The sequence below is a fragment of the Triticum urartu genome, chromosome 3A (genome assembly GCF_056163025.1).
Source record: "Triticum urartu cultivar PI428250 chromosome 3A, HENAU_Tu73, whole genome shotgun sequence".
Lineage (NCBI taxonomy): Eukaryota > Viridiplantae > Streptophyta > Magnoliopsida > Poales > Poaceae > Triticum > Triticum urartu.
This window is the reverse complement of record NC_141875.1, coordinates 699,236,443-699,245,835: the sequence shown is the minus strand read 5'-3', so window position 1 is coordinate 699,245,835 and position 9,393 is coordinate 699,236,443. Positions and strand designations below refer to the sequence as shown.

Below are 9,393 nucleotides of genomic sequence, written 5' to 3'. Positions count from 1 at the left end.
GGTAGTTTCTCTCGCTTTGTTTGCTTTGGCTTTGCTGAACACGTTTGTGTGTAAATGAATGACTCTTGTGTGTGTATCAGCTTATGTGAAATGAAATGAAACGAAACGAAGTTCGGTGTGATGAGTGACTATATATCCGGAAAAAAAGTTTGGTTCATTGATCTGCCCAGACTGTGCGTTATGGGAATAAAGCGCTATGAAGATTCCACTAAGAAATGGATAACTATGAAGATTCCACTAAGAAATGGATAACTATGATTGATCTGCCGCAGCCCCACCTGCTTCAGCCGTCTCTTCACCCCCCAAGACCTCAGCCTCACCTGCTTCCTCTCCTTCGGCTGCCGCGTCGCCATACAAGGCATGAGCGCCAACGCCAGCCACCCCGAGATCCGCATCCGCCACCTCCTCACAGGTGAGCGAGCCCGCCTGCCCGATCTCCCGTTATGGGTTGGAGGTGTTCTCTTCTCGGACGACCTAATCCTTGCCTTCACACCATGGCACCAGGACATCTACTACTGCCGCATTGGGGATGCTTAGTGGCAAGTGGCGCGGTTCGACGAAGGCTGCCACGTTTACAGTCTGATGTTCGTGAAAGGCACCCTCTACGCGTTGATTTATCCAAATTATCGTCTTGCTGTTGTCGAGCTTGACAAGAATTCTGTGGTATTGTCGTTTCTTGGCGATGAACTTAGCCCACAGACAGTTCCAAAAAGTTTGGTGGCCTGGCTCGTAGAGTGTCAGGGTGAGCTAATGCTAATTATCAAAACCAGGTTGTATCGTGTTTTAAAGTGGGAATCCGGGGAAAGGAAGGTTACAGTTGGACTGTAAGTAGTATTGTGTTTAGATAGGATATGGAGTTGTGTCCTAATAGGACACTTGTATCCTAGACCTCTCATATATAGCGGGGGTAAACACACGATGTAACCTATGCCAACATAATAGCACAGGCACGCGGGGGAGCCGGTGGCGTGTGCCGGCGCCCGGGCGGCCGGGGTGCGGTATTGTGACGGTGTCATGGGGAGGAGCGCCCGTAGTCAGGCCCCGGGGATGTAGCCATGATGGTGAACCTCGTTAACAAATCTCGGTGTTGTGCTCGTGTGATTGCTTGGTCCTCGGTAGATCGACGGAACGCTTTGAATTTATTCTAACAAGTGGTATCATGAGCAAGGTTACGAGAAGCCTGCGGATCGTTGATCTAGAGGAAGCGACGAAGACCGGCGGATGGTTGTGGTGAACGTGCGGGTTCGCATGATTTCGGGAGGACCTTGGCTTCGGAGATCGTCGGGTGAGAAGCAGTCGGAAGGAGTAGCAGCCGACCTAGCGTACGGCGACGGCAGGATCGCGAAGTTCTCAACGAGATCAGGATGGCGTGCAGCAGCAGGACCCCACCAGATCGGATCGATCCAGTCTGGGCGAGCGGCCGCGCTGGCGGTGTATTGCGGCGCGTACGCATGGGCAGGCGTACTGCCAACGCGGGATTAAGCGCGTATGTGCGCGTTGGCGCTGGGTGGCCAGCGGCCAGGAGACTGGCGAGGTGGCTGCAGTCTAGGCAGGCAGCAAAGCCTAGGCGTGGGCGTCTCGTGCGCGGAGCAGGCTGCTGCTAGTGGCACGGCAGGTAGCGATCACGGCTGTTCTTGGCAGATTCAGAAAAGGCTGGAATTGTAGCAGGGAGACGGAGCTGTGTTGGGACGTGGAGGTCATGTACGTAGAGAGATTTGTTAAGGAAAAAGAATCGATTTCCTGGAGAGGTGTTGCGGTGTATTGGTACAGGATTCGTTTGGTACCATGTTGATCTCAAGTGTGGAGAAGAATAGAACTAGAAAACTAGTCAAAGAAGTTGTGTTACGGGTGTGGAGCTGAGCTAGTTAATTGTTGAGTGGTTCCTACACGTGCACGGAGACTACAGGGACTGTTTTTGAGGCTCTTTTCTTGTATGCTAAGGAGGTGATGTCACGGCAGCAGCATTGTTGTTCGGTACAGCAATCAAACGGGAGTCGAGGATGGCGACGTGCGTATGAGGCTTGGAGAAGTCTGGAGCGCGTCGTGACAGGATCATGCAAACACAGAGCGTCAAGGCAATGCACAGATGTGCGAGGCGGACACGACGTAGGGTGGAGCATGGTTGTAGTCGGATAATTTCGGCTGGGTCGGACTGGATTGTCTGATGGACTGGCATGGATGTTGGTCAAAGCAGAAGATGGATGTGATTTCAGCGACGACGACGTAGGAGCGTGATGCTGATGGTGGCCAACTTCTGGGGCATGGAAACACGTGGTGCATGCCTGAGGGCTTGTGCGGCTTCGACAAGACTATGGCGCGGGGTTGATCCAAGACGGTGCACATGAGAACTTGGAGTCGACGGGGCGCGGGGGTGGCACGTACAACCACCATGGAGTCATGTTGAAGGTGGAGCTGGAGTCTGGAGGACTTCACTCTGTGCTGATGGAGGGGCTACGGCGTAAGAATTCGGAGAGTCGAAGCCTATTTCGGCGGCATAGCGAGAGACACGTGGATTGGACTGGGTACCGGTGGTCTGATGGAGACGTGATACTCGGCATCGATCGATGATGATCGGTGGTTCTCTGCAGTGGGAGTTGAGGCAGTGAGGGCTAGCTACCTGGAAGACTCGACCAGGACAACAGAGGCTCGACGCGGTGATAGCGGCGAGGCGTGTGGTAAGCACGGGACACAGCGACAGACCAAGGCACTAATGGTGAGACATATGGTCAGACAAAGCGTGCAGGGGTGCTGAAGCAGCGTTGACGAGTACCAGATTAAAGTTGGTGACTGGGTCTATCGGTGCTAGTTGATGGACATGAGTTGACCATGGAGAATCTGAGAAAGCGGTGGAAAGTCTGAAATTGTCAAAAGCTGAGAGAGTACATGGCCGTATATTCTGTGGTGTTGAGTGCACATGGCAAAGTGTGATGACGAGTACAGAAGGAGGCGGAGTGCTATAGCTGTGGGACATGTCAGAGACTATCCGGGAAGAAGGGTGAGACAACTGTGAATTTGACTCAGGGTGACACAGGGCGACGCACTACAAGAAATATGTCAACTTATGACCTTCTGTCAGTGACCCTCGAAGAATTGGTCATAAATTTATGACCATTTTAGACCAATTGGTCAAAAGCTGTTCAGGGGGCTCCAAACCCTAAACCATTGCGACCATTTTGGTCAGAAAGGTCGTAATTTCCTTACACGAAATGGTCACAAAGCAAATAGTGCTAGTCCGCTGCCTTATTTCTAGTTGTTAATGACCAATATAGATGGTCATAGCCTTGTAGATTGTGGTGGGTTGTGATGACTAGGCGCCATCTCATCAGTTTTACCTATGTGTCATGTCCATGTGGCAGTTTTTGCCCTAGGTTGTGAAGCAACCTATATTTCTATCATTCCCAAAATTCCCAAAAAAATCTCATAAATTCTTTGGGGCATATCTTCATCAAATATGTAAAAATCCTTCCTTGCCTAGTTCAAAACTAATTCAACAATATTCATTTTCCTATTCTGTTCACAACAACACTTTATGAAGGAAGTGCTATTTTTATATTCTTGATTACCCTCGGAATTTTTGGGCACTCTTTCCTATCCAAATCATTACCGCATGACAAAATTCAGCCCCATTTGCCTAGCAAATCTTCCTCGGCAAATTTCCAAAGTTTTTGTCCACCTAGAAGCATTGTGAAGGAAGTACCTTTTTTATATCTCTAAATGACATGAAATTTATACAGTCCCTTCATATGCCCAAATTATCACCCTCCTCCAAATTGTAGCTTAGTCAAATCATCTATGTGAGCCCAGGTTCAATTTATATTTTATGGCCAAATTGGCACGTTGCAAAGCAAGTGTTATATAGACCCCTCCTAGGGTAATAACTTTTCGGGCACTCTTCCATACCCAAATCATTGCCACATGATAATATTCAGCTCAATTTTCCTAGTAAATCTTTCTCGGGAAATTTCCAAAGTTTCTATCTCGAGAGAAGCTTTGTGAAGTAAGTACTAGCTAGGCTTACCCAAATGATCTGAAAATTTACCAGCGCATGACCATACCTAAGTAACTTACCTACATCAATTTTGAGCTCATTTCATTCATCCAATCTCTCTCACTAGTTTTCCCAAGTTTCTGTCCATAGAAGAGAATTGTGAAGGAAGTATTACTTTGGCATGTCCAAATGATATCAATTTTCTACAATGCTTTCCTATGCCCAAATAACCATCCTTCACAAAATTTCAGCTCACTCCATTCATTATTTTGAGCCCAGCTTCAACATTCATATTTTTGTCCAGCGTGGTACTTTGCAAAGCAAGTACCACCTAGGATCCTCCTTTTGAGCTCAAAATTTGTGAAGACATTCTCCTTAGTAGATGATCATCCTCAGCCAAAACTCACGCCCATTGGCCATGTGCATTTCCCGTACCGCTAATCAAACACTTGGCTGCTAATTCATGTTTGAGCATCGATCGGTCTCCTCGTGAGAATCTTATGTTGTAATTTTCTTCCTAGCACCAACCTGGGGAGTGCCCAACCCACTAGACATGCCTAGGCCGCCCAGAACACATGGAAACATTACGGTCACGCGGTGACCACGTGACGGGCATGCGAGTTTACGCGCTCTAGAGTTGGGGCCCTCGGCCACCGTCCAAACCTCGACGTATCGCCACCAAACCATGTATTTATGATTAAATAGGTCCTTATGTAACTAGAAATGATTTTTGGAAAAAATAAATAGCAAACTATGAGGCAGCTGCAGTTCAAATTTAACCCGCTTCCAACTAAATCGGTGGAAATTCGTCTTTTTCACGAGAGGTGGATCAAAAATTTTTACACCCAACCATTTTGTCAATTCTGCATTAAATATGGCCTAGTATTTTATAAAAGTGATTTGGTCCAATTTTGCAACAATTATTTGGTAGTTCCTTCACAAAAAAACCTCCTTTCGGGCACTCGAAAAATGGAAAATGGTTTTTTCGTCCAACGAAAATGAAAACTTCCTTAGGCAACATTGTTTGCCATTCCAATATGCACCCTTGTGCACAATATGAGATCATTTGAACAAACTATGCCATGAATGTGGCCATAAGATTGATCATCTGGCTTGAAAGCCATTGATCTCCACACGTGATAGCTCGTTTCTGAGAACACTTTTTAAAATAATTGCCGTATTACAAGTTTATAATTTTTCCTTGGAACTTGGCCACATATAATGACACAATGCGAAGGTTTCCTAATTTTTTTATTTTTTTTGAATTTTTTATGCCCGTTTCAAAATGCGGTCAAAACGGCGGGAATGACCGTTCCTAGCTAGTGGTTGAATATTGGAATTTGTTTAGTGTTTCTCCGATTAAATAGATACTTGTGTACCTAGAAATGATTTTTGGAAAAAATAAAGAGCAAAGTATAAGGCAGCTACAGTTCAAATTTGACCCGCTTCCACGTGAATCGGCAAAAAATTGTCTTTTTCACGAGAGGTGGATCAAAACTTTTTAGACCCAACCATTTGGTCAATTGTGCATTAAATATGGCCTAGTATTTTAGAAAAGTGATTTGGTCCAATTTTGCAACAATTATTTGGTAAGTTCTTCACAAAAAAACCTCCTTTTGGGCACTCGAAAAATGATTAAAAATTACTAGAAAGATCAGAAATGCATACAAATTGGTACTTATCCATAAAATGTGTTCTAATTCTAGTGAAAATTTGTGGGGTGCCCTTTTGCAAAATATTTTTGATAGCTACTTCACAAAATCCCTCTATTTTTTAGTACTTGGAAACTATTTAAATCATTGGTTTTCCGAACCAATCGGAACTCTTCCCACGGATCGATGACATGGCGCCCATCCATCCATCCATCTCTCCATCCCACATCCATCCATCCATTTATCTACAGAAAAAATAAAAAAATGGAAAAGAGATACCCCAGCCGCAGCCCAAACCCTAGCTCAGATCCCCCTTCCTCCATCTCATTCCCCTCGTCCCTAGCGGCGGCGCACCACTCGTATCTTCCTCTCTCCACCAAACCCTACCCACCAACGCGAGCTCCTCTCCCCTGCACCACTCCTCGCCGCCGCCACCACCACCACCTACGGCGCCCGATCCCGCCCTTCGGTGGCGCCGAGCTCACCACGGTGACCCCATCCTTCCGCTCCTTCCTCTCATCGGGCCAGATCGGGCGCGCGCGTCCTCAAGTCGCCAAGCGCGACCCCCGATTCAGCCGAGGCCACCGTCCGCGCCCGCGTGCCACCACCCACTCCTCCTCGCCTCCCATAGGACGCAGACCCCGCGCCGCTCTTCCTCCGCCCGCCGACCCACCCCGTCCCTGATGCCTCACTCGGCGCCTTCCGCTGCAGGGCCGCCGCGCTCGCAACACCCTCGGCGCCGCACCTCCACCGCCACCTCCGCTGGCTCCTCGCCGACGGCCCCGCCTCGTGCACGAGCGGCCGGAGCACGCCGTCCACCCCGCGCACGCGGCGCTCGACGCGCTCGACGTTTTCGGTAATGGAAGCGCCCGGATCCCTCGGTTTCCTTCTTTGGTTTTTTACTCCATTGATTTTCTTGGCTTCACTGACTGACGGGGAACTGATTTGGGCATTTGCAGATACGGTGCAGGACATCAAGGACCTGGAGCACCCCTACTCGCTGGAGCAGATACGGTGTGTGCTCTCCCAGGAGCCCGTCTCCGTCTCCATATCCGGTACGTATACCTGCAAGAATGTGCTACTCAAGGTTTCTAGTGATTATTAGGAGTTCGGTTTGGGGCTAGAAGGTGCTGCTCAAGGTTTCTAGTCCGTCTCCGTCTCAAGGTTTCTAGTGTTAATTTTCAATGTCAATTTGCTTAGTTGCAGGCATTCTCTCCTGCAGCATCTTGCACTCATCCACCTATGAGCCCTCCAATCTCTTCTTTATGATCCCCTTCCATTATGAGAAGCCAGAATCATTGTGGGTTCGTGGTGGAAATGTAGATTTGCATTCATGATAAGATAATTAGCACAAATGGCCATTTCTCATTGATATCACAGTAGAGATTCAGAGTGTGATCTTGAAAGCACGCTGCATACATAAACACAATTCTGAGTGCCTTTATTAAATAGAAAAATAAGTCACGCGGGTTTGCTTGCTTGTTGGGATTATATTTCCCAGTAGCTTGCTGATCCTACATAACTTCATTCTGTATGCGGATCTGCGACCTTCATGATGCATTTACTTATTGCAAGCGAAGCATCCTATATTATTATCATCCTATATTATTCTTATTGCAAGCCCGAGGTGTCTCCTCATCATCTACAACAAAGGATCCCCATTGCCCGCCACCAGCCTGTAGCAGAGGATCCCCACTCTGTTGGGCACAACACGAACACCCAAAATAGGTAAACAATTGGTAGCATGTACAACATCATCTCCTATCTGCACTGTGCTCTGTCAATTTCTTCAGTCTGTATGTAATATAACTGCAAAACACATCTGAAACTTTGTATCCTATCTGCACTGGAGCCGCTGTTAGTTTCTCAGTAATTTTACCGACATTTAGTAGATTAAATTAATAAAACAAGAATGTTGGTTTGTACTTGGTAACCCCATCTCCTCTCTCATTTTGGGGAGGAATTTCAGTAATAGCTGACAGAGTTCTGAACTTTTAACTGAATTTTCTTCAGTATCCCGCTGGAGGCTGCTGGTTCTTCATGTGTTTGTCTGATGATTTTTCAAATCTCTTGCAGACTGGGGTGTGCAGTACTTCCGCAGGTGCCACGAATCCGGAGCCTGATGTTGCTGCTGAAGAGCAGAGCGATCAAGCTCCCCCAAAGGGACATCTAGAGGGCCTTACTCATCAGGTGAGCTGATGTTTGCCCGAGCGCTTTGAGATGGTAGTTGGTAGTGGGATAGGCTGCTGTCCTCGTTGGGTAGAATGTCTGCCTCGCCCTGATTTGATCTGTGTGTCGTGCCTATGTTTCGATGCTGGTAAGATTGCCAGAATCTAGCAACAGATGCTAATACTGTATAGATGTTGTTGGCCAACTTTTTTATAAACCGAACACCAGTAAGAAAAGGCCTATGCAGTATTGCTTAGTCTATACCTAATACTATACAGATTTTGCAACCTGATATGATCAGCGGAGAATTAAACAGTGGAAGTGCCTGCCAGTAGCACCATGATAACCTTTGCATACTAGTAGCTGCTATACATGTCCATATTTCACCGTGAGTAGTTATTCTAGGCATCGAAGCTGAACCCATCTTCAACAGTTATTCTAAACACAGATTTTGATTTGTGACCTGTTAATGAAGTATTGGTTGGTTGTGAGAACAATGCTTGCGTTTTAGCTACTGCCACTTTGAGCTGTTGTAGCTTGTAGTTATCAATTCCAGCTGGGTTTACATATTGCATTTTTGGAGCAGTCGATCGACATTTCTAAGTTTTTTTGTTATATAAGATGAACAAATGTTATGTTTAAAGTGTGAGCTGACTAGTAATCCTAGAGAGAACCAGCTCCATTTTTGCAAATGTTATGGTACATTATATGGTTTCTTTAGCTATGCGATGCCACACTTATATTTTAATTTTCTGTCTAGTGTAAATTTTGGTTTCGTTCTCAATTTCGGTGCCTCTGGCTGATGCAGGTGCACATGAGTGTTCTGGACGACATGGTCTCCTTTTCGACATGTGCAAGTGTCGGGTGGTGCTTGCCTACATGGTTTACGGCAAGCTGCAGTTCAGGTGGGCACTCCAGCTCTCCCTTCTCATGCTATACATCCAGGTACACTCTTCCATCAGTTCCTACACATACCAATGCCCGCTGGATAAATATCAAGAGTTGATAGCTGATCTCTAGCAAATATAGCTGTGTGTAAGGAGCAGCTGCGTGTAACTTCTTTACTTGGTTCCTCTTTTACAGGAGCTCCAGGCCTAAGAAAGTTGGAAGTGCGAAGACGTGAATAAAAGCGCGAAGCCGTGAAGTGCTACTCAGCAAAGAGTTGTCAGCTCTATTTGACTGTAATATTGTAATATTGTAATAGCTGGTATACCTGGGTTGTAATAGTGTACTGAAATTGTAAGACACTAATCTAGTGTTATTTGACGAATTTCACATGTTCTCTTATTTGTTTGGAATATTTGATTATGAATGTGATTTGATAGTGTGTGAGATGGCAACCTGACCAGTGCAACCCACTTGTGAAATAATATGACTAGTTTGTAAATTTCTTATGTGTGGGATCAATAAATGAGATTAACATGACTAGTGGGACCAGCTCCATAATATATTTTCCAAAAATATATAATCAATAGACTGTAAAAGGCCAAAGCCCAGAGATAAAAAGGCTGAAATATTGGGCTTGGCCCATGTAGCCCAACAGAATTTGTAGGAAAAATAATAATAATAAAAGGTCGAATTGTT

General features: G+C 46.3%; 1 long non-coding RNA gene across 2 annotated transcripts; it reads left to right on the top strand.

The window, feature by feature from the left end:
- The first annotated feature begins 6,598 nt into the window (after window positions 1-6,598).
- LOC147981814 (uncharacterized) lies at window positions 6,599-8,749 on the top strand. Of its 2 annotated transcripts, none has more exons than XR_015599049.1 (4): window positions 6,599-6,695; window positions 7,262-7,368; window positions 7,717-7,830; window positions 8,618-8,749. It is a non-coding gene; the product is annotated as an uncharacterized LOC147981814 (long non-coding RNA). The 2 variants fall into 2 exon arrangements; XR_015599048.1 differs by having other exon boundaries at window positions 7,262-7,379.
- The last annotated feature ends 644 nt before the right edge of the window (window positions 8,750-9,393 follow it).